A 20,905-nucleotide genomic window follows, 5' to 3' on the forward strand; every position below is an offset into this window, starting at 1 on the left:
CATCGCCTGTTTCGGGCACAATGACTGGAACGAGATCCCTGCTTTGGCATCGCCTGTTTCGGGCCCAATAACTGGAAGGAGATCCCTGCTTTGGCCTCGCCTGTTTCGGGCACAATGACTGGAACGAAATCCCTAGGCGGTCGCATCGCCGCAGACGCGCCTGGAAACACCTGGCGATGAGTGTTGCGGTGACGACGATCGGGCCAAAATGTCCGCCGCCCCGCCGCCGTCGCGCCGGCAAAACCACGTGTCGCAGGCGAAACGCAACAGACCGCCCCGCCGGGGAAAGGAGATCCCGATGGACAGGGGACTGCATCCGCTGTCCGGAGGGATGTCGCTCGATGATGCTCATAACCGAAGTCGGGCGTCCCTTGACGTTTCTTGAGCGCAGCGCACAGAGAAGGCCTCGTTCTCTCGTTCAGGTTCGCACGGGACACTGCAAAGTGACTTCGGGAGAGTTCACATTTTTGTTCTCGTTCCCGGCAAGCGTTAGAACTACGCTGAAAACTCAACCGCTCAGTCAGCAAGCACGGCACAACCCTCACTAAGCCCTGCCAGGCTCTTTCCCCTTTTTATACCACTGCCTAGTTCCTTACAGTAGTCTAGCATCACTCAGAACGCGTCCACAAATTGAAAAATTGCACTAGAAAGCATATCATCACTTTGAAACACTAAACAAAAGCAATATGTTAAAAAAAATCCTGCCTCAGGAAGAAAAACATCAGTAACAAACAATTTTGAGGCTGATTCCTACGTTAGGGGCTTCGACTTAAGCCATCGGCGTTACCGTTGAGACTCCCCTTTTTGTAACGCACCTCAAAGGAATATTGTTGTAAAGCGAGGCTCCAGCGCAGGAGGCGGCCATTTTTGGGAGAGATGGTCTGCAGCCATTGGAGAGGGCAGTGATCTGTCTCAATGATAAACCTCGAGCCGGCTAGATAGCATGACAATTTCTGAACGGCCCACACGAGACATGCACACTCTTTCTCGGTGGCGCTATACGCCTGCTCACGACTGGTCAGCTTACGACTAGCATACAGGACGGGGTGTTCTACTTCTCCATTTTCCCGTTGGCACAGTACAACGCCCATGCCTCGCTCACTAGCATCGCACTGAACAATGAACCCTTTTGTATAGTCTGGCGATCGTAGCACAGGCTGGCTTGTTAGGGCACTCTTTAGGGCGCTAAAAGCTCTTTCCTTTGTCTCGTCCCAGACGACTGTTTGAGGCTCTGTCTTTCTTAGAGCATCCGTCAGGGGAGCCGCGATATCAGAGTACCTAGGGATGTACCTCTGATAGTAGCCGGCGACACCTAAGAACGACCGAATATCGGTCTTTGTGCGCGGTTGCGGAAAGTCTCGCACAGCGGCCACTTTTATTTCAGAGGGGCGGCGACGACCCTGACCAATCACGTGACCGAGGTAGACAACCTCGGCCTGTGCTAACTGGCACTTAGGAGCCTTTACTGTCAAGCCTGCTTCGCGCAGGCGGGTTAGCACTGCCCGCAAGTGTGTCATATGCTCAGACCAGGATGCGGAGAATATCGCTACGTCGTCTAGATACGGTAAAGCGAATTCTTGCTGTCCCCGCAACACTTTATCCATGAGACTTGAAAAACAGTATGGCGCGTTCTTCAAACCAAAACTCAACACTTTAGGACGGAATGTTCCCATTGGTGAAATGAACGCCGCATACCTACTAGCCTCTTCTGTAAGTGGAACCTGCCAATAACCCCTGACAAGATCTAGGGTGGAAATAAACTGAGCGCTACTAACTTTCTCAAGGCGCTCCTCGATGTTAGGGATCGGATAAATTTGATCCTTAGTGATGGAATTAAGCCTGCGGTAGTCGACGCAAGGACGAGGTTCCTTGCCCGGTACCTCAACTAAAATCAAAGGGGAGGTATAATCACTCTCACCTGCCTCAATAACACCGAGCTGTAGCATTTTCTTTACCTCAGCCTCCATAATATCGCTCTGGCGGGGTGACACCCGATACGCCTTGGATCGTACTGGCTCTGTGGAGGTAAGTTCTATATCATGAGTAAGTACAGAAGTCCTACCAGGCCTCTCAGAGAACAGACCTTGAAACTCTTGTAATAGCTGGTGTAGTTCGGTTTTCTGCTCAGGCGACAGCGGTGCTTTACTGATAAGGTCACTAATGACTTGACCGGTGTCTTCCCTGTTCGTCACTGAGCCTAGTCCCGGAAGCTCGACCGGAAGCTCTTCAGGAACGTTTACCATCATGCACACCACTGCTTCCCTTTGTCTATAAGGTTTGAGCAGATTACAGTGGTAAACTTGCTGTGCTTTCCGCTTTCCTGGCAGACTTACCACGTAGTTAACGTCCGACAGTTTCTGAACAATTCGCGCTGGGCCCTCCCACTGCACGTCTAGTTTGTTGTTTAGCGATGTGCGCAATATCATGACCTCATCGCCAACCTCAAAACGACGGGCCCTGGCTGTCCGATCATAATAAACCTTGGCCCTCTGCTGGGCCTTTGCCATTGCTTCACCTGACAACTCCTGTGCCCTTCTTAAGCGTTCGAGGAGCTTAAGCACGTACTCCACCACGACTGGGTCGTCGCCCCTACCTTCCCACGATTCTCGAAGCATGCGAAGCGGAGATCGAAGCGAGCGACCGTACACCAGTTCAGCTGGCGAAAACCCCGTAGCCGCATGCGGCGCGGTCCTTAAAGCAAACATCACCCCAGGCAGACACAGCTCCCAGTCAGTTTGATGTTCAAAACACAAGGCTCTCAACACGCGCTTCATGACGGAGTGGAGCTTCTCAACGGAATTCGACTGTGGGTGGTACACTGAGCTGTGTAGCAGCTTTACCCCACACCTTTCGAGAAAAGTTGTCGTCAAAGCGCTAGTAAACACTGTGCCCTGATCTGATTGAATTTCTGCAGGAAAACCAACTCGCGCAAATATGGACAGTAGTGCATTAACTATCTCAACTGAGCTGAGTTCTTTAAGCGGCACTGCTTCAGGGAACTTTGTCGCTGGGCAGATCACAGTCAAAATGGGTCTGTACCCCGTGGCTGTTACCGGCAGAGGTCCCACTGTATCAATAACGAGCCGTCTAAAAGGCTCCGTAATGATAGGTACCAATTTCAACGGCGCCCTCGATTTGTCCCCTGGTTTGCCCACCCGCTGACAAGTGTCACATGTCCTCACGAAATGGTCTGCGTCCCGAAAACACCCTGGCCAATAGTACTCTTGCAAGAGACGGTCCTTAGTTTTCTTAACTCCTAGGTGTCCGGACCACGAACCCCCATGTGACAAGCGCAACAGATCCTGACGATAGCATTGAGGCACGACCAGCTGGTCGAACTCCACTCCTCGGCGGTCTAGATACTTCCGGTACAGGACTCCACCTCTTTCCACAAAACGCGCAGTTTTCCTGGCGATACCTTCTTTGACATTGCAGCGCACGTTTTCCAGGCTGCCATCCTTTTTTTGCTCGGCTATCAAAGCCGTCCGGCTGACTTTTAGCAACCTATCAAGTCCGTCTGACGTAGGCGCGATGAGCAAATCAGTAGATAGCTCTTCTAACTTTCCCGCGTCGGGATTTTCCTCTCCAGTATCTGGCGCCTTCAACGCTACAGACTCAATTTTATTCTGTTCGGGCGTGCTCTGAATATCAGCTTGCTGCGCCTCTGACCCTTTTTCGTTGTTTGATAACGTCGGCCCCGCAACTACCGCCTTTGCAGCGAGCTCCCGAACCTTCGATCTGGTTAAGGCCTGAACACTAGCTTCACCAAACAAAAGCCCCTTCTCGCGCAGGAGGTGATCGGACCTGTTTGAAAATAGGTACGGGTACTGGGGTGGCAGCATAGATGACACTGCCGCCTCCGTCTCAAGCGCTCCGAAAGGTCCTTCAATAAGCACTTTTGCTACCGGCAGACACACGCTATGAGCTTCCACGGCTTGCTTGATCCACGCGCACTCGCCCGTGAACATATGGGGTTCTACGTAAGACGGGTGAACTACATCCATCGTAGCTGCGGAATCGCGAAGCACTCGGCACTCTTTCCCGTTTACGAGGAGGTCTCGCATGTAAGGCTCAAGAAGCTTCATGTTCTCGTCAGTGCTGCCTATTGAAAAAAACACAACTTTTGGTGTTGTTTCCGGACACTGCGCCGAAAAGTGACCCGGCTTCTGGCACGTATAACAAACGCCCGCTCGCCTCATCTCGAACCGCTTTCTGCGTTCGGCTTCGGCTGCCGTCTCTTTACGTTTGGTCGGATTGCTTTCACTCGCATCCTCACTACGCGTGTCCCCCTTAAATCTCATGGGCGTGAACCTTGGCCTCTCAGACTTGGAGCCAAATTCACCCTTTTGACCGTCCTTAGCTCCGCGAGCTCGACGCGTCACAAACTCCTCGGCTAGCTCAGCGGCTCTAGCCACCGTACTCACGTCTGGCCTATCCAAGACCCAGTATCGCACGTTCTCCGGTAACCGACTATAAAACTGTTCTAGCCCGAAACACTGCAGAACTTTATCGTGGTCACCGAACGCTTTCTCTTCTTTGAGCCACTCCTGCATGTTCGACATAAGCCTATACGCAAACTCTGTATATGACTCACTTTTGCCTTTCTCATTTTCCCGAAACTTCCGACGGAACGCTTCCGCAGACAGCCGGTACTTTTTTAGCAGACTCGATTTTACTTTGTCGAAATCCTCTGCTTCCTCTCTATCCAAGCGAGCGACTACGTCGGCCGCCTCGCCGGGTAACAAAGTGAGCAAGCGCTGTGGCCACGTTTCCCGAGAGAACCCCTGCTTCTCGCACGTTCGCTCAAAGTTAACCAGGAACAAACCAATGTCCTCTCCAAGCTTAAACGGCCGCATCAGGTCAGTCATTTTGAACAATACGCGTTCTCCTGCACCGTGTGCCTGACTTCCATTACGAGCGCGTTCCATCTCTACCTCGAGACGCTTCATTTCCAAAGCGTGTTCGCGCTCTTCTTTTTCTTTCTGCTCTTTAAGTTCGCGCTCCTGTCTTTTTGACCTCTCCTCAATAGTCTCAAGGCATTCCGACAGCTCGTCATCCTCAGCCTCTAACTCAAGAATAGCCGTTATCAGTTCCGGTTTTCTTAGTTTGTCTGAGACATCCAGACCCAACTCTCTTGCAAGCTCCAACAATTTCGGTTTGCGCAACGACTTCAAATCCATGGCTGCTCTGAATGCTGCTTTCTCTACTGCTTACTATTTTCTTGCCGCAAACTAACCCGGCAGCAACGACAACCACAATTACCAGCTCTGTTTCTGACACTAACAAAAAGCCTGGCAAAGCTCAGTAGAAGAAAGTCCCGCACTCACCAAACCTCGCAGGCAGGAATTCCGCGCAGTCGTTCCGCTGCAGGCAACCAGTCGTCACACAGGGCTCGTTGCACTGCTCCCGGATCGACGTTGAGCTGCTCAGCATACTGTCAACTGCATCTCTTTGCTGCTGGCCTCCGTTGTCGTGATCTCGCCGCTGGCAGACAGTTGTTTGAAGTCGTAGGCGATCTCACCGCTGGCAACCAGATGTTTGGATCGGACTGCTGGTACGATCTGTTGGGAACTCGGCGCTGACGCCCGTGGTTGTACCTGGGTCGCAAGCCCCAAGGGTAGCGTTGGCCTGGCGGCCTGGGGTACAACTGCAAGCATCCGAAGGTCCCGGCAAAGCATGAGTCGACAGGTAACAACGAAACAACTTGTTTATTTTAACATCGCAAAGAGTTGGCGGTCAGGTTTGACCGAAGTAGAGAGACGGGAGAGCACTTCACTCAACGGAAGAAATCGGAGCCCTCCTCTGGCGTCCGGGGGCAGCTGTTTTTATACTCTCGCAGTTGAGGGCAAGAAGGAACCCCTCAAAAGACGAGCACGTGAATGTACAATGGGCTAATGGTGACGCACACTGTCGTAGCGATGCCGTAGCACCATGTCGTGGCGCTGCGCACGATCTCGTAGCACCTGGTCGTGGCGCTGCGCAGCACACTGTCGTGGCGCTGCGCAGCATACTGTCGTGGCGCTGCGCAGCACACTGTCGTGGCGCTGCCGGTCGGACACAATGACTGTAACGAGAAGATGGTCCCTGCTTTGGCATCGCCTGTTTCGGGCACAATGACTGGAACGAGATCCCTGCTTTGGCATCGCCTGTTTCGGGCCCAATAACTGGAAGGAGATCCCTGCTTTGGCCTCGCCTGTTTCGGGCACAATGACTGGAACGAAATCCCTAGGCGGTCGCATCGCCGCAGACGCGCCTGGAAACACCTGGCGATGAGTGTTGCGGTGACGACGATCGGGCCAAAATGTCCGCCGCCCCGCCGCCGTCGCGCCGGCAAAACCACGTGTCGCAGGCGAAACGCAACAATATATATATATATATATATATATATATATATATATATATATATATATATATATATATATATATATATATATATATATACATACATATGGTGTTCATTTACTTTGCTGTTACTGGCACTATAACTATATGTCTGTGTTTTACATTTAAGATGCCTTGAAGTTTCTATTGGGTCATCTCAGTTTTCTGGCAGCGTCCGCTCTGGATTAAAGTATTCGAACTATCCGGGCACTATGCCAAGCGGCACCGTCAGCGAGGTCATTGCCAACGATGCCACAAAAACCAGGCATCCACTAAAAAAAAAAAAAAGAGGTGTCGAGGATTTTTTTGAGAGTACGATGGTGACCTTGCTCGAGCAGGTAACCATCGCCGTGACGTAGGCGCCGTGACCTGAGCGCCGTGACGTATAGGCTTGGCAGTAGGCTCTGAAAGGCTGGTCCGTAATGCCAGGCAAGGTGAATGGAACTCCCTCACTCACTTCCGTATAATTGATTGATTGGTTGATTCCTAATTCAATGTCATAAAGCAAAGCAGGGGCTACGAAAGACGCCGCAATGGAGAGCTCTGAATTTATTTCGACAAGCTGTGGTTCTTAACAATGCGCTCAGTGCTGAGTACATGCACTGTTGGGGACTAATCAAACGCGAACAAAAAATAAGATGACAATGCAAAACACATTTCGCAAATTATAACTCGAAAGCGCACTCTCGATCTCCAAAGCTCGAAAAAAATGCCACAGTAGTTACACTACGCGTACAGGCCGAAATCATGCCGACATCACACGCATTGTCGAAAAGAGAAACTAAAAGAACACGTTCTAGCTTGCCTTAACTCCTTTTCGTTTTCATTGTACGCGAGAGCGGAAGTTCTTGTACATTCCACCCCCATTGAAATGCGGCCGATTTCGATGGGGCCGAAATGGGAAAACATCCGTGTACTTAGATTTAGGTGCACATTAAGGAACCCCAGTGGATCGAAATCTCTGGAGTCCCTCACTACGACATGCCTCATAATCAGATCGTGGTTTCGGCACGTAAAATCTCACAATTTAATTTTAAATTTTAAATGCGGCCACCGTCGACAGAAATCGTACCCAGGAACTCGTGCCGAGCAACAAATCGAACGCGTAATTCGTCCCCTGCAAATGGCACTGCTAGCAGAAAAAAAAATCATGCATAATAAGTACTCACTGTCGTTGCGTCGCTCCTCAGTTTATTCAATCCAGGTCACGTCGTCGTAGGCATTGGTCTTCCCTCATAGATTCATCATGACGTAAGGAACGACGTAAACACTCAAGGAACCTTCAAACACTGCCAAGGACATGATGCGGCCGGTTGACTTTTGGCAGAGCACGCAATCTGCCGAAATTATAAGCGAAGCGAAGCTCTTACTTCACGTTTGGATTGGCGAGTGACGAGCGCTCTCGAAGATATTTGTCTTGGTGACAACTTCTTTTTGGGGGAACGTGTGTCGCGTCAGAAAATTTCGCACGCTCGCTCGAGTCAGAGGCGGCAATTGACAAACAGCTGTGTGTGCGATTGGGCCATAATGATAAGGGCTGCAAACACTATTGAAGAACGGAAACAAAAAGGAAAGATGGAAATCACGACCATGACAACGCAGCGGCCCGAGACATATGGGCCCATAGTTTCAGTCGCACCGCACGTTTGCGTCGTGTCGATCGCTCTTACTACTGGGTGGCTCTTAACATGCAACAATGCCTGCGAGCTTCTCGAAAAATGGTTCACATGCCCTATACTGATACTCGGTGCGACCGACAAAAAGGGTGGCATAAGTGAAAGAAAAACACATAACGGCCACGGTCGAAGAGCAAATGAGTCGCTACCCGCCGTGGTTGCTCAGTGGCTATGGTGTTGGGCTGCTGAGCACGAGGTCGCGGGATCGAATCCCGGCCACGGCGGTCGCATTTCGATGGGGGCGAAATGCGAAAACACCCGTGCACTTAGATTTAGGTGCACGTTAAAGAACCCCAGGTGGTCGAAATTTCCGGAGTCCTCCACTACGGCGTGCCTCATAATCGGAAAGTGGTTTTAGGCACGTAAAAACCCCATATTTTTAATAAATGAGTCGCCGATACGCTTATAGCTTGGCTTCAATAAAGAAAGAGAAAGAAACGCGGAGCGGCAGAATACGAAGTATGGCCGCTATCCAAGAACAGCACGCACGGCGAGCGATGAAGACTTGACAGGCATGCACCGAGCCGTGAATGAAAGGACAGGCCGGCTCGCTACGTGGGCGACCGGTAACAGACTAACACCGACAGGTGATGTCCGTGAGATGAGCAAACAAAGCGCATGCGCTAGCAGAAGCATCGGCTCGCGAACTCCTGACAAGCAAATGCGTGCATGGCGGAAAAAGGCTTGTTTTGATCGAGAGGGGCGTCGAGCATGGGCCTCTCTCATAAAGCTGCATATAATACGGCGCATAGGCGCAAATTTGGTAGGCACGTGAGCGTCTGGTGTTTCGGGCATGATATCGATTATGCGCAGTCGTGGTTGTCTGCAATCGTTACTCGCGGTTACCTTTACAAGTTGGGGCTATTCATTACCGGTTACTACGGTTACGAGCGCGGCGGCGTATATACATGGCGGGATGCCCAGAAAAGCTATCACTGGGAGAAGCGCATACACTCCTTTCGGTCTTTCTTTCTCTTTTTCTGATATTTAAATTACCTCATGTTACAACCTTGAACATGTCATCGACAGTTTGATAATTATCGCGTTTGGCTGCTGTTAAACACACACACGCACGCACGCACAAGCACACACGCACAAGCACACACGCATCGTGACCGAGGTATGCTTGTTTTAGAAGCCCGTAATCCACCGTGCAACGCGCGAATCTCACCTATAGCGCACTCGCACATTCCAATAAGGCTGCAGGCATCCTCCCCTGGCATCGTCCGCGAAATTCACGCGGAGCGGCACATGCACGCATGTGCTCCTTCTTGGCGTCACGAACGTTTCAATCGACCCACTCGGAGCAGCATTTCGCACTGCGCCGATCCCGTAACTTTAGTGCTCTGTCGCAAGCGCGCCTCCATCTCTCGGCGCTTTACTAGCGATACGAGAAAGAAGGGATCAATCCGTCTAGGATGTTGTTGTTTACAACCCTCCAAAGGCGAGCGCTGCTTCATCATGATTTGCGGACTCGCCAGTCGTATACAGAGAGGTCCACCTGTTCCTTGTCGACTCAATCTACATGTAGTTCCATACCGGCGCGAGAGTGAATCTCAAACAAGGAAAATGACTTTTTTCGATACGTATTGCCTTGAGAGCCGCTAACGTTCAGCAGCCTTCGTCAAAAGGGTGCTTAGAACTTCTCAGACATAAATTCAGGAGATAACGGCGCATTAACAAGGCGTGTTGACTGCATCGATCTGAGCTACATATACGCTACGTGGCGACATTGGGGACGGATAACGTTCATTTTACTGCGAGGAGTGATCGGACCGCATTTTCTTGTTTTCTGCAATCTCCCGCTTATTACGCACGTGCGTGCCGACGCACACTAAAGATTGTGGTTTCGATTTGCGCACACCGAAAAGCTGGACCACCGCTTAGCGTCGCATATGCTTTGAAGCCAAAGGCCGTCTCGTTGGATAATACCTCGCACTGACTGGTTCAGTGCGTCTACGCTGAGTCCGTCCTCTTTGACCGGATAGTAATAAGTAACAACGCCAAACAACTAGTGCAACAGGTTTGCAGAGCAGTAGTGCGCGCCGCCACCTGGTGCGGAGTCGCCAGCAAGAACGCGCCGAAATCGGGCTTACTTTCGCCCAAGTACGTTCACCGGGATCCCGCCAGCGATTTCGCCTTCATCGTGCCAGCCTGCCCCATGGTCAGGAGGCACGCGCACGCACGCACAAACACAAACACGAGAGCACAAAGCCAGCGCGAATACATACTCGCTTGCTAATTGGTTCTCAGATTTCCGGAGGCCTTTGTCTGATACGAATCGAAGCGTCGACCGCCAAAACTCGAGATAGAGGCAGAAGGGAGGAGGCGAGGTGAGAGGTCATCGGGCTGCGCGCGCTGACGGCGCCAACCTTTCTCCGCTATCATTCCAGACTATCTTTTCCTTTCGCATCGTTTTTGCTCTTTCTATTATCTTTTTTTCTTCACTCCACACTTTCTGCTCCTTCATTACCTGCTCTCCCGCGCGACCGCTCTGAGACGGCAGTGGCTGTGGTTGATGAATATCGCCGCAGCTTCCATGCAAACGCGCCTCAGATTTCGATATGCGAGAAACTTCACGGGCTATGACGTTTTGTGTCATACATATGTATACGGGTGCTCGGCGCAGCAGTCCTTGCACGCGATGTACCCCAACCTTTATTAACCTCTATTTTTTTTTCTGTACATAGCGAGCTACCCTATATCATACCACATTGGCCTGCCAAAATATCCCTACTAATTTTCCCAACCGAAACGCAACGCACGAGCAGTGGGAGACGGTGCTGACAAGCTGGGCATTGGATGATATCAGCGAAAGCTGATCGCTAGAGACGAAAGTGCTGCCGCTGGTGCCCTGGACTGAAGTCTCCACCCACAACCTGGATTCATTCCACTCCGTGCCCCATAAAAAATAAAGTTCTCTCTCTCTCTCTCTTGCATCTGAAAGAGAAATCTCGCACGACGTTCGGCAGCGATGGCGATGGCCACGGAACGGGTATTAAATCATTCGAGGTTGTTCAACTTGACTCGGGAAGGGCTGAGAAACAGTTAGACGCAGGGTGCACGTGGCGCACGTGTTTATGTTTACTTCTTGACGTGTACAAATAATCGCGCAGCATTTGTCGCGTATTTCCAGAACGATATTTCCAACGATTGGGCTGCATGCACCTGGGCGGGGACTCACCTCGGCGTACCGAGACATGGTTCAGACCGTACGGGGCCACCTTCTCTGGAGACCTCGTTCTGGAGCAGGAGGGCCTTCGAAGAGTTTCAATGAAAAGGACACACTCCTTCTAGCCTTCGATATCATTCCCACTTGTGACCAGCCTATATCTTGGCGAAGGATTTGGGAATCATGATTCGGTGGTTGCACCGAGTTGTGGCAAGTATATCAGCAAGGGCTACAGATCTAGAAGGCCGGAGATGGCCTACGTGTCCGAGCATTTACTTTTCCCCATACGGCTGTTCAAATCGCTCCCTGATTGTGGGGCGATGTTTCGACTACTGCCCCAGTGTATGATCTTGGTGACGAGGTTCAAAGGCTTTTCGGCTTTTCCTTGGAAGTCGATTTATGTAATGCAAGGGTAAAAGTACCTTTAGGATACGCCGGGTCATCTCTTATACGGCTTCAGATTTGAACAGTTCAGCAAGCACCAACCACTAGCCAGCAGAGGATGAAAAAAAAAAAAGAAAACTGCGTGCTTTTTGCTGCCTTAGCACGACGTGCTTTTTAATCCACAAGAAAGGGGACGCCAAAGACTTGAAAAATTATAGACCGATCAGCTTACTGTCAGTTGCCGACTAACTATTTACTAAGGTAATCGCAAATAGTAGCAGGAACACCTCAGACTTCTGTCAAGCAAAGGACCAGGCAGGATTCCGTAAAGGCTACTCAACAATAGACCATATTCACACTATCAACCAGGTGATAGAGAAATGTGCGGAATATAAACAACCCTTATATATAGCTTTCATTGATTACGAGAAAGCGTTTGATTCAGTCGAAACCTCAGCAGTCATGGAGGCATTACAGAATCAGGGTGTAGACGAGCCGTATGTAAAAATACTGAAAGATACCTATAGTGGCTCCACAGCCACCGTAGTCCTCCATAAAGAAAGCAACAAAATCCCAATAAAGAAAGGCGTCAGGCATGTAGATACGATCTCTCCAATGTTATTCACAGCGTGTTTACAGGAGCTATTCAGAGACCTGGATTGGGAAGAATTGGGGATAAGAGTTAATGGAGAATACCTTAGTAACTTGCGATTCGCTGATGATATTGCCTTTCTTGGTAACTCAGGGGACCAACTTCAATGCATTCTCACTGACCTGGAGAAGCAAAGCAGAAGGGTGGGTCTAAAAATTAATCTGCAGAAAACTAAAGTAATGTTTAACAGTCTCGGAAGGGAACAGCAGTTTACGATAAGTAGCGAGGCACTGGAAGTGGTAAGGCAATACATCTACTTAGGACAGTTAGTGACCGCGGATCCGGATCATGAGACTGAAATAATCAGAAGAATAAGAATGGGCTGGGGTGCGTTTGGCAGGCATTCTCAGATCATGAACAGCAGGTTGCCATTTTCCCTCAAGAGAAAAGTGTATAACAGCTGTGTCTTACCAGTACTCACGTACGGGGCAGAAACCTGTAGGCTTACGAAAAGGGTTCCACTTAAATTGAGGACGACGCAACGAGCTATGGAAGAAGAATGATAGGTGTAAAGTTAAGGGATAAGAAAAGAGCAGATTGGGTGAGGGAACAAACGCGAGTTAATGACATCTTAGTTGAAATTATGAAAAAGAAATGGGCATGGGCAGGACATGTAAAGGGGAGGGGAGATAACCGATGGCCATTAAGGGTTACTGACTGGATTCCAGGGAAGGGAAGCGTAGCAGGGGGCGGCAGAAAGTTAGGGTGGGCGGATGAGACTAAGAAGTTTACAGGGACAACATGGCCCCAATTAGTGCATGACCGGGGTAGTTGGAGAAGTACGGGAGAGGCCTTTGCCCTGCAGTGGACGTAACCAGGCTGATGATCATGATGATGATTATGGTCAAAACTCATGAATAATAAAAAATACTGAAATTTGTACGCAACTGGTTATGTTCTCTTAGCTTTCACAATGACGCTTGAAGTGACACATAAAAAAAAAATAAGTTGGCGGGGGAGAATAATTCCGCCGGCTTTTTATGCTCTATTCTATTCTTTCCTCACTGCTGTAGCAGTTTCACATATTATAGCACCTTCTACTTCTTATTACGAAAGATTTACGCTCTGGAACAACAACGCTAACTATGATTGCACACCCTAAGGACCGCTCTTCCACTCCAACAGTCGGCGTGATCCGAGCAGAGGTCGTAGCCGTCATACATCTGCTCCCATGTCAGCTCAGCCAGGACTCCACATTTAGCGTCACTTTGCTATACGTCACATCTGAAAAATGGGCCAAATACCACGTGGTCATGATTGAAACCAAAGTTGAGAAGTACAAAGGAGCGACTAAATAGTTCTGCCCTTCTAGGCAAAGGTTGAAGAGTGAAGCGAACCTATGTCGTCACCCATAGGTAAATCGAACTTCTTATTATTCAAAAAGCAAACGGTGACTGCTACGTAAGTGATTATCTTCTAACTTCTGCCGTGTTCATGACCATTCAAAGTGGGTAATTTAATAACAAAAAACTGGTCCCCGGAATGCTCTCCCGTGTAACCACTTTGTGCAACAAGCATTCAAATAACTTCGTCAGATATAAATTGCAAGTTTTCTACTCGTCAAAAAACTGAACAGTAACCGCTAACATCTACCGAAGCGAAATTACCGTCTGCGCGTCAGCTAGCATCAATCGGCCAAGCAGCTTCAGTTTCTAACGCCACCACAGGAAAATGTACCGCGCCATACGAAAAAAAAAATATTCACTCCAAAACAAGTGCGGAAGATATTTCGTATCGTCCCATAGCTGTTTCGATAAGCACAGCGCTCGTTGTTTCTTCATTACGACTGTAGACGAAGTGTGCTTACTTCTGGTCCGTTGGGAAACGGAATAATTTCGCCCTTGTGTTGCTCCCCGAGTTGCCACATCACACAGCTGCGCAGCAAGCCGTGTATCCTTTCTTCAGTTTTTTTCTACATTACCAAAACATCCGCAGGCACAGAAAGCATTAAACTGCAGAGCATACGAAAAAAACGTGCACGTGCACAGAAAGCGGCAGGAGCAGACGAAGAAAATGGCAGCCGAAGTAATAAGAGCAACAGCGCCGCACATTGGCGCAACAAATGAAGCGACCAAATAATGATATAGGAAGCCGAAAGCGAGAATAGCCAAAATCACCATTTTATTTCTATACATAATTGCATCACTTCACTTTCTTGTTATGTAGTTTGATAAAATAGAGCCACATGTACAAATGTTATTGGATTTTTCTTTGGCTACCAGTGTCATGGCGACGCTTTGCCAATACCGAAACTAACCCCACTGTCCACCCACTGGCCCAACGCCATAGCCACTAAGCAACCGCGGCGGGTTAGAGGCGGTATATACGACATCTCAATTTTGTAAAGGAAACTTCCAGTTGTGTTGAAGGACACCCATTATTATTCCACGGAAAACCAAGATGGCGGTATTGGGAAGACGGTGTTAGCACGGATATTGCAGAACTTTGCGATATAGAGATATTTCTGTACCTAGCCGCGCTGACATAACCTGGTGTCGGCAAAACAGATATGATAGGGCCATTGAGGTATGCTCGCGCGAGTGAATCAGCCATTTCATTTAAGTGCAACTCGCGATGTCCCGGTACCAAAAGCAAACATACTTTCCTTAAGTGTGGAGGTAACATCGAACAAAATGTTCGCTGAATTCTTGAATTTGAAGATGCAGTAAGTGCTGCGCATCTTGTTTCGCTAAGGAAGAAGACGAAGAAGTTAAATGGCCTTTGCTCGAACTGCCCATGGGCACTCTTCTGGCTATAGTTCAATCAAGGAGGTAAGGATTAGACATCTTTTTCAGCTACCTGCATGCGGCCCGTTAAAACCAATTCGTGAACTAGCAGAATATGGTTAAGACGCATCTTTCAACCCCCATTATTCTCTTTTTATTGTGGGCAATGCAGCGCGACCTTGGGCCAGCAGTTACGGGGTAAGAAAATACGATGAGGCGCAGTGCTTTCAATTACCTGTTAACGAATATTGTTTACGTTTGTTTACATTTGTTTACATACCCTCTGAGTGGGTATGTGCCACTAGCGTCTAGGGGAGGGGGCGGGGGGGTGGGCTCTACATCTACGTCCTTGCGAACTTGTGAGGTTTAATTTTAACTTACAAAAGAAGGGAATTCCTATTTTCTGATCTCAACCTTATCGTGACCCTTTGAAATCATTTGGCAACTATACGACGGTAAAATTTTAACTCGACTTTGTCATGCATGATACGTATTGCAACTTGCGCCGGACTTGATGCACCTGTTGGGTGCAGGTGCCTGTGTGTTGTGGTATAGTGTAGCGATCTCATCTCGGCGTACTATAATATTCTCAGTTTTCTGTTTTCCGTGTGGTAAAATAAAGCAGCCGCGGAGTAATGGTATAAAGAGCCCGTAGCACAATCGCTCAGTTCTTGGTTCGACCCCGGCCAATAGATTGACAATTATTTTTAGAGCGAAGGTTACCATATACGTGTTGCGATCGGCAACCTGGAAAAAAAAAAGTCCTTGCCATGCTGTGTTTGGAAAACTATATGACTGTTTGGAAGTTTAGAACGATAAAGCGTAACAATAACGCCAGAAGAAAGGGCGAAGCCGCAAGTACAAAAATTAGAGTAATTCGTGTACTAACCATCACATGTTAGTTAAACGATCAGAGAGTTGTCTCAGTGGTAGCTTTCCTAGGAGACGGTACGGACGCGTACATCGCCCTATCTTTTGGAGCTGCAGCCACATATACGCCAGCGCTACGCATTAAATAATAATATTTGGGGTTTTACGTGCCAAAACCACTTTCTGATTATGAGGCACGCCGTAGTGGAGGACTCCGGAAATTTTGACCACCTGGGGTTCTTTAACGTGCACCTAAATCTAAGCACACGGGTGTTTTCGCATTTCGCCCCCATCGAAATGCGGCCGCCGTGGCCGGGATTCGATCCCGCGACCTCGTGCTCAGCAGCCCAACACCATAGCCACTGAGCAACCACGGCGGGTAGCGCTACGCATTGTCAGCCGGGAATCGTACTGCGCCGGGTCGTTATTTTCACTCCGCCATACGATAATGAAGGATATCAATCGAAATGAAACGCACGTCGTTCCCATATATCAAGTGCGTTAGTCGCACTTCTCTTTCTATTACAGCGCGGTAACCACGCAGCGCCATTTCGGCGCTCCGACGCGGCCGCGCACGAGAGCAACGCGTCGAAAATGCGCCTGAAGTACGCTTCGTATGGTTGCGAATTATTGGGGCAGCGACGAAAATGAGCAGCGCGCCGCCGCACGCTCAATCGCCGCCACTGTTGCACCAACCACCGGGTAATTTGACGAATTATCGAGCGATCATTTCACTAGCTCGTCCATACACGCGCGATGACGAGGATTTTCGACATCGAAACGAATATCACGATTTCCCTATAAGAGCGGTGCTTCGGCAAGAGTAGGCGTTACCCCGCTTAGTCCCGTGACGTAGACGTGAACGCAGAAAAAAAAAACGTGGGAAGAATTACGCTTAAAATAAAAAAAATACTAAGAAAGCAGTAGCTGCACGCACACACTCCCTATAGGAAGACCTGCGGCTGCAACGTGTGTTTATATCCGCCACTGCCACCCGAAAGCTGTCTGCCATGTGTAAACCTCGGTTACGTCACACCGAGTCTTGGCAGCAGCGGCGTCCACAATGACGAGGCCGCGCTTCGAGATGAAGGGCGCGCTTCGCGCCTGCATAAGCAAACGTGCGCGCACGAACATTCCGCACTTGTGTTTGCTTGGCACACATACTAAAGCGCTCTCGGTCGCTACGCGCTGCGATCCCGAAGCTTAATTCTGCCTCGTGCCACTCACTCTCGAAATGCGGCCCTCGCGGCCGGTAGTTCGAACCCGTCACCTCGTACTTGGCACGACTGCTCGTACTTGCCCGCGTGTGAAATGCTCAGTGGTCCTTGTTCAAAAAAGAAAGAAAAAAGTTGAAACACTCCTTTGTAATATGTGTGCGTGCTCGCGTGCGCGTGTGTTCTTCCAGAATAAATTACATGACGCTACCTTAGTAGGAGCCTGTTAAGAATATATCAGCACGTTGTACAACCTGCAATATAGTGTGTTGCACTTTAATCGACGGAGGCTGCAACAGTTCAAGTCCTGCATATATCGGCTGCGCATCTTTTCAGAGGACGGTCGCGGGCGAAACGTTGCATTGATTTGGTAGTACGCATCACAGGCATCTTTCCCGCCTCTCCTCGGCGCCCGGATTTGAAGGTAAGAGCTCATTCTCAAGTCGCGCGTCAGAAATAATCGTGGCAATAGCGTACTGTAACGCTCGCTGTAACTCGTAAGAACCCATGCATTAAACGAAGCGAACGAAGCCGCTTCCCTGCCAAATTAGGCCTTCTTTCGTCTCTTCCGCACGACGGCACACTGTTAACGCCGCAGCGAAGATAATCGCCTCCATCTGGTGTGAGCCGAACTTATCGGCTGCGCTGGCAAATAAGAAATAGATTCCTGCCGCGCACGTGTACAATCTAACGAAAGACAAGTTCTATCAAAATTTTCCCGCCCTAGCGATTGACGCAATGACCGGGGCATCCTTCCCGCACACGCATGTAGGAATATTGCGTAAAACAAAGGGTTACCGCACCCCCTCTCTGTTGACGACATCGGTAGCAGAGCTGAGGGCAACGACGCAATGCACAGAGCAAGCTTTCGGGCGTGCTTCTCTGCAACTCTCCCTCTCTGCTCTAAGGCGTGTTAAGATATGATGAGACCGAAGAAGGTCTCGGAAAAAAAAAAAGGAAAGAAGAAGAGCAAACAGATGAGGCCCTTGGAAGAAGAAAGGAACGCGCGGAAAGAGAGACGAGGAGGACAGACCTTGGGGAATGCCAGGCCCAGAACTATGCTCCTGGTATGGCGCCTTGGCTTGCCTTGAGGCGGTATCTACCGGGCGGTCGGCCGACCCGCGCGATTGTACCGACGGCGACGACGTCAGCGGGAGAGGGGTGCGAGAGGGCACGGCCGTTCCCTGCCGCCGAACGGGGTGGTCGAGGAGGCGGCGGCTGATCCCTTTCCTCCTCCCCGTTTACGCAGGTAGTCACGTGGGGCCGGCGGCAGCGTATAAACCGGACTCCCGACAGCTGCCAGAGCAGCATTGAGGCACTTGCTTCCACTGGGACAAGACATAGTTTCTTCCCGCCGCCGCCGGCTAGTTGTGCACGGCTCCAGCTGAACGAGCGCGCGCCCTCCTTCCTTCAACCGCATCCTCCCTCGGTGCGTCTCTCGTCTCCTCGGTCAGCTTTGTCGGCAACGCGCAGTGCTGCAGCAATGGATCTGCTGTGGGAGAAGGTGCTCTCCACGTACCAGTCTGTGGTGGCCAGCACAGACCCGCGGGTGAAGGGATGGCCGCTCATGGGCAGCCCGATGACCATGATGTCCATCATCGCCGGCTACGTCTACTTCGTGAAGGTTTGGGGCCCCAACTGGATGAAAGGCCGCGAACCGTTCAAGATCAAGGGTGTCCTGGTCGCCTACAACCTCCTCATGGTTGTGCTTAGCACGCTCTTCTTCATTCTGGGAGGCTCCTACACGTACCTGGGGCCGTATAACTGGTTCTGCCAGGCCGTCAGCTACGGAACCGACCCGGACTCGCTGGCTGTGACGACCCTCGGCTGGTGGTACCTAGTGATCAAGATGATAGAGTTCATGGACACGGTCTTCTTCGTGCTTACCAAGAAGTTCTCGCACATCTCGCTGCTTCACGTCGTGCACCACTCGACCGTCGCCTGGACCGTGTGGATGGGCGTCAACTTCGGAGCCGGCGGCCAGAACGCCTTCTTCCCATTCATCAACTGCTTCGTGCACATTGTGATGTACACCTACTACTGCCTGGCTGCCATGGGACCCGAGGTGCGGAAATACCTGTGGTGGAAGCGCTACCTCACCCAGTTCCAGATGGTCCAGTTCGTTATCGGCTTCGTGCACGCTGCCATTCCAGTCTTCTACGACTGCGGCTTCCCTCCCTACTTCGCGTACATCCTCATGGGTGAGGCCGTCCTGCTCTTCTTCATGTTCCGCAACTTCTACAACAAGGCCTACAAGGCTTCCCACGCGGCGCGCAGCCTGCAGCAGCAGCGAAACGGTCACGTGAAGACGGCAGTGACGGCGGGTGCCGACGGCTCGCAAACTAAACTGGACTGATGGCACCAGCGTCGGGTCACTGGCTATTCCGCATCGGAACGGGCCGATGACCAAACGCCTCCACCTTTCAACGCCTGGTTGGCACATCATTTCGAACCCAGGACGACGAAGCGACGCTGAGCTGTCAAAACAAACTGTTCGTTATTTCTCTCGGCGCCGCCTCGCAATAAGCCTAGTCAGCAAGCGACGTGCCTTCAGGACGCCTTCATCCACTAGCCGTTAGATTGCCTGTGTAGCGGCGAAGACGGCGGCGACTTCCAGTCGATTCTCAAGTTCTTCTGGGCGTTTCCGGCAAGTCTCGGCATTCCAGTCAGGACTGATCGTTTGCTGTGTTTTTCTTTTCTTGTCGTTTGTGTCACGTAGTGATTCAGCGGTTCCCCTCACTAGCATTCCATTGTCAGGGCAGTCAGCGTCTCTTGTTACTTAAGGCCGCCGAATCTGCCATTGACTCGTATTTATGTTTCTCCTGTTCTATGGCAGACTACCCGGCTACCTGATTGGGTGGGAGTGCCCTCCCGTATTTTTCTTGTGAAGACAAAATTTCGCAAGGCCTCCCACGTATCTCGGATGTCACGCTTTTTTTTAACTCCTCTCCTGCAAAGAGATGCTGCTCAATCTTGTGACGAGGCCAAACAAATCGTGCATAGCTTGAGACGTTGTTCCCTGTAATTCCCATGTCATACGGCATACCCAACTTCGGCTCACCGGCGAAGCTGCGTCCTAGTATGCTAGTTTCTATTGCCAATAACGCTGTCCTCAAGGGCGATACAAAATGTTCTCAAATTTGTATTTTCTGTGCAGTCTTGCATTCGCTCAGTTCTTCGCCCTTAAACTGGACCCACACAGTGATTGCTCACTGCTTCATTTAAAATTTTTTTCCCCCAAACGCCCTGTAAATATTGTCCATTCCTCATCGTCATCTGTCGTCGATGTATTAGAAACCACAACTGTTTGCAATAAACTGCTGTATCATTGTTACGAAAGCGTATATTTTTTTGTCTAGGAGTCTTCACAATTGCTCGCTGCTTATCGCAAGCAATTCAACGGAGCGCGCCTTCTTCCGTTGACTTGTAGCATTGCAGTGCTTCAAAGTGCACGCGTCTATTCTGCTGCTCTTTCGCGGCACCGGTGTTCGATGCCGATCAATGTGACGCAAAGCAACAAAAAAGTATCGTAGTTCTCACTGCATATTCAGTACCCACTGCTCAAGTCTCGAAATCCTCCAGAGTGCGCGCGGCTACGCGCCGGCCGCCTTTACTTTCATTGCGATGACAACTATATGGCCCCTCCGGGCGCATTTCTGCCGTCGGCGTGAGGCTCCGAATAAAGTGTAAAGGCGATAAAATCGTCGCCGCGGGCTGTATGCTGCATGTGCGAGTGAAACCATGAGGGCGAGCCGGCGATAGCGACTCAATCTCGCGCACGCAACGGACGGAAGCGGGGAAGAAGCGTGCCGCCTTCCGTCGCGCTCAAG

The 20,905-nt window shown here is 50.3% G+C and overlaps 1 pseudogene; it reads left to right on the forward strand.

The window, feature by feature from the left end:
* The first annotated feature begins 18,363 nt into the window (after positions 1 to 18,363).
* On the forward strand, positions 18,364 to 20,419 carry LOC142579538 (very long chain fatty acid elongase AAEL008004 pseudogene; annotated as a pseudogene).
* The last annotated feature ends 486 nt before the right edge of the window (positions 20,420 to 20,905 follow it).

The sequence above is a fragment of the Dermacentor variabilis genome, chromosome 4 (assembly GCF_050947875.1).
Source record: "Dermacentor variabilis isolate Ectoservices chromosome 4, ASM5094787v1, whole genome shotgun sequence".
NCBI classification, from domain to species: domain Eukaryota; kingdom Metazoa; phylum Arthropoda; class Arachnida; order Ixodida; family Ixodidae; genus Dermacentor; species Dermacentor variabilis.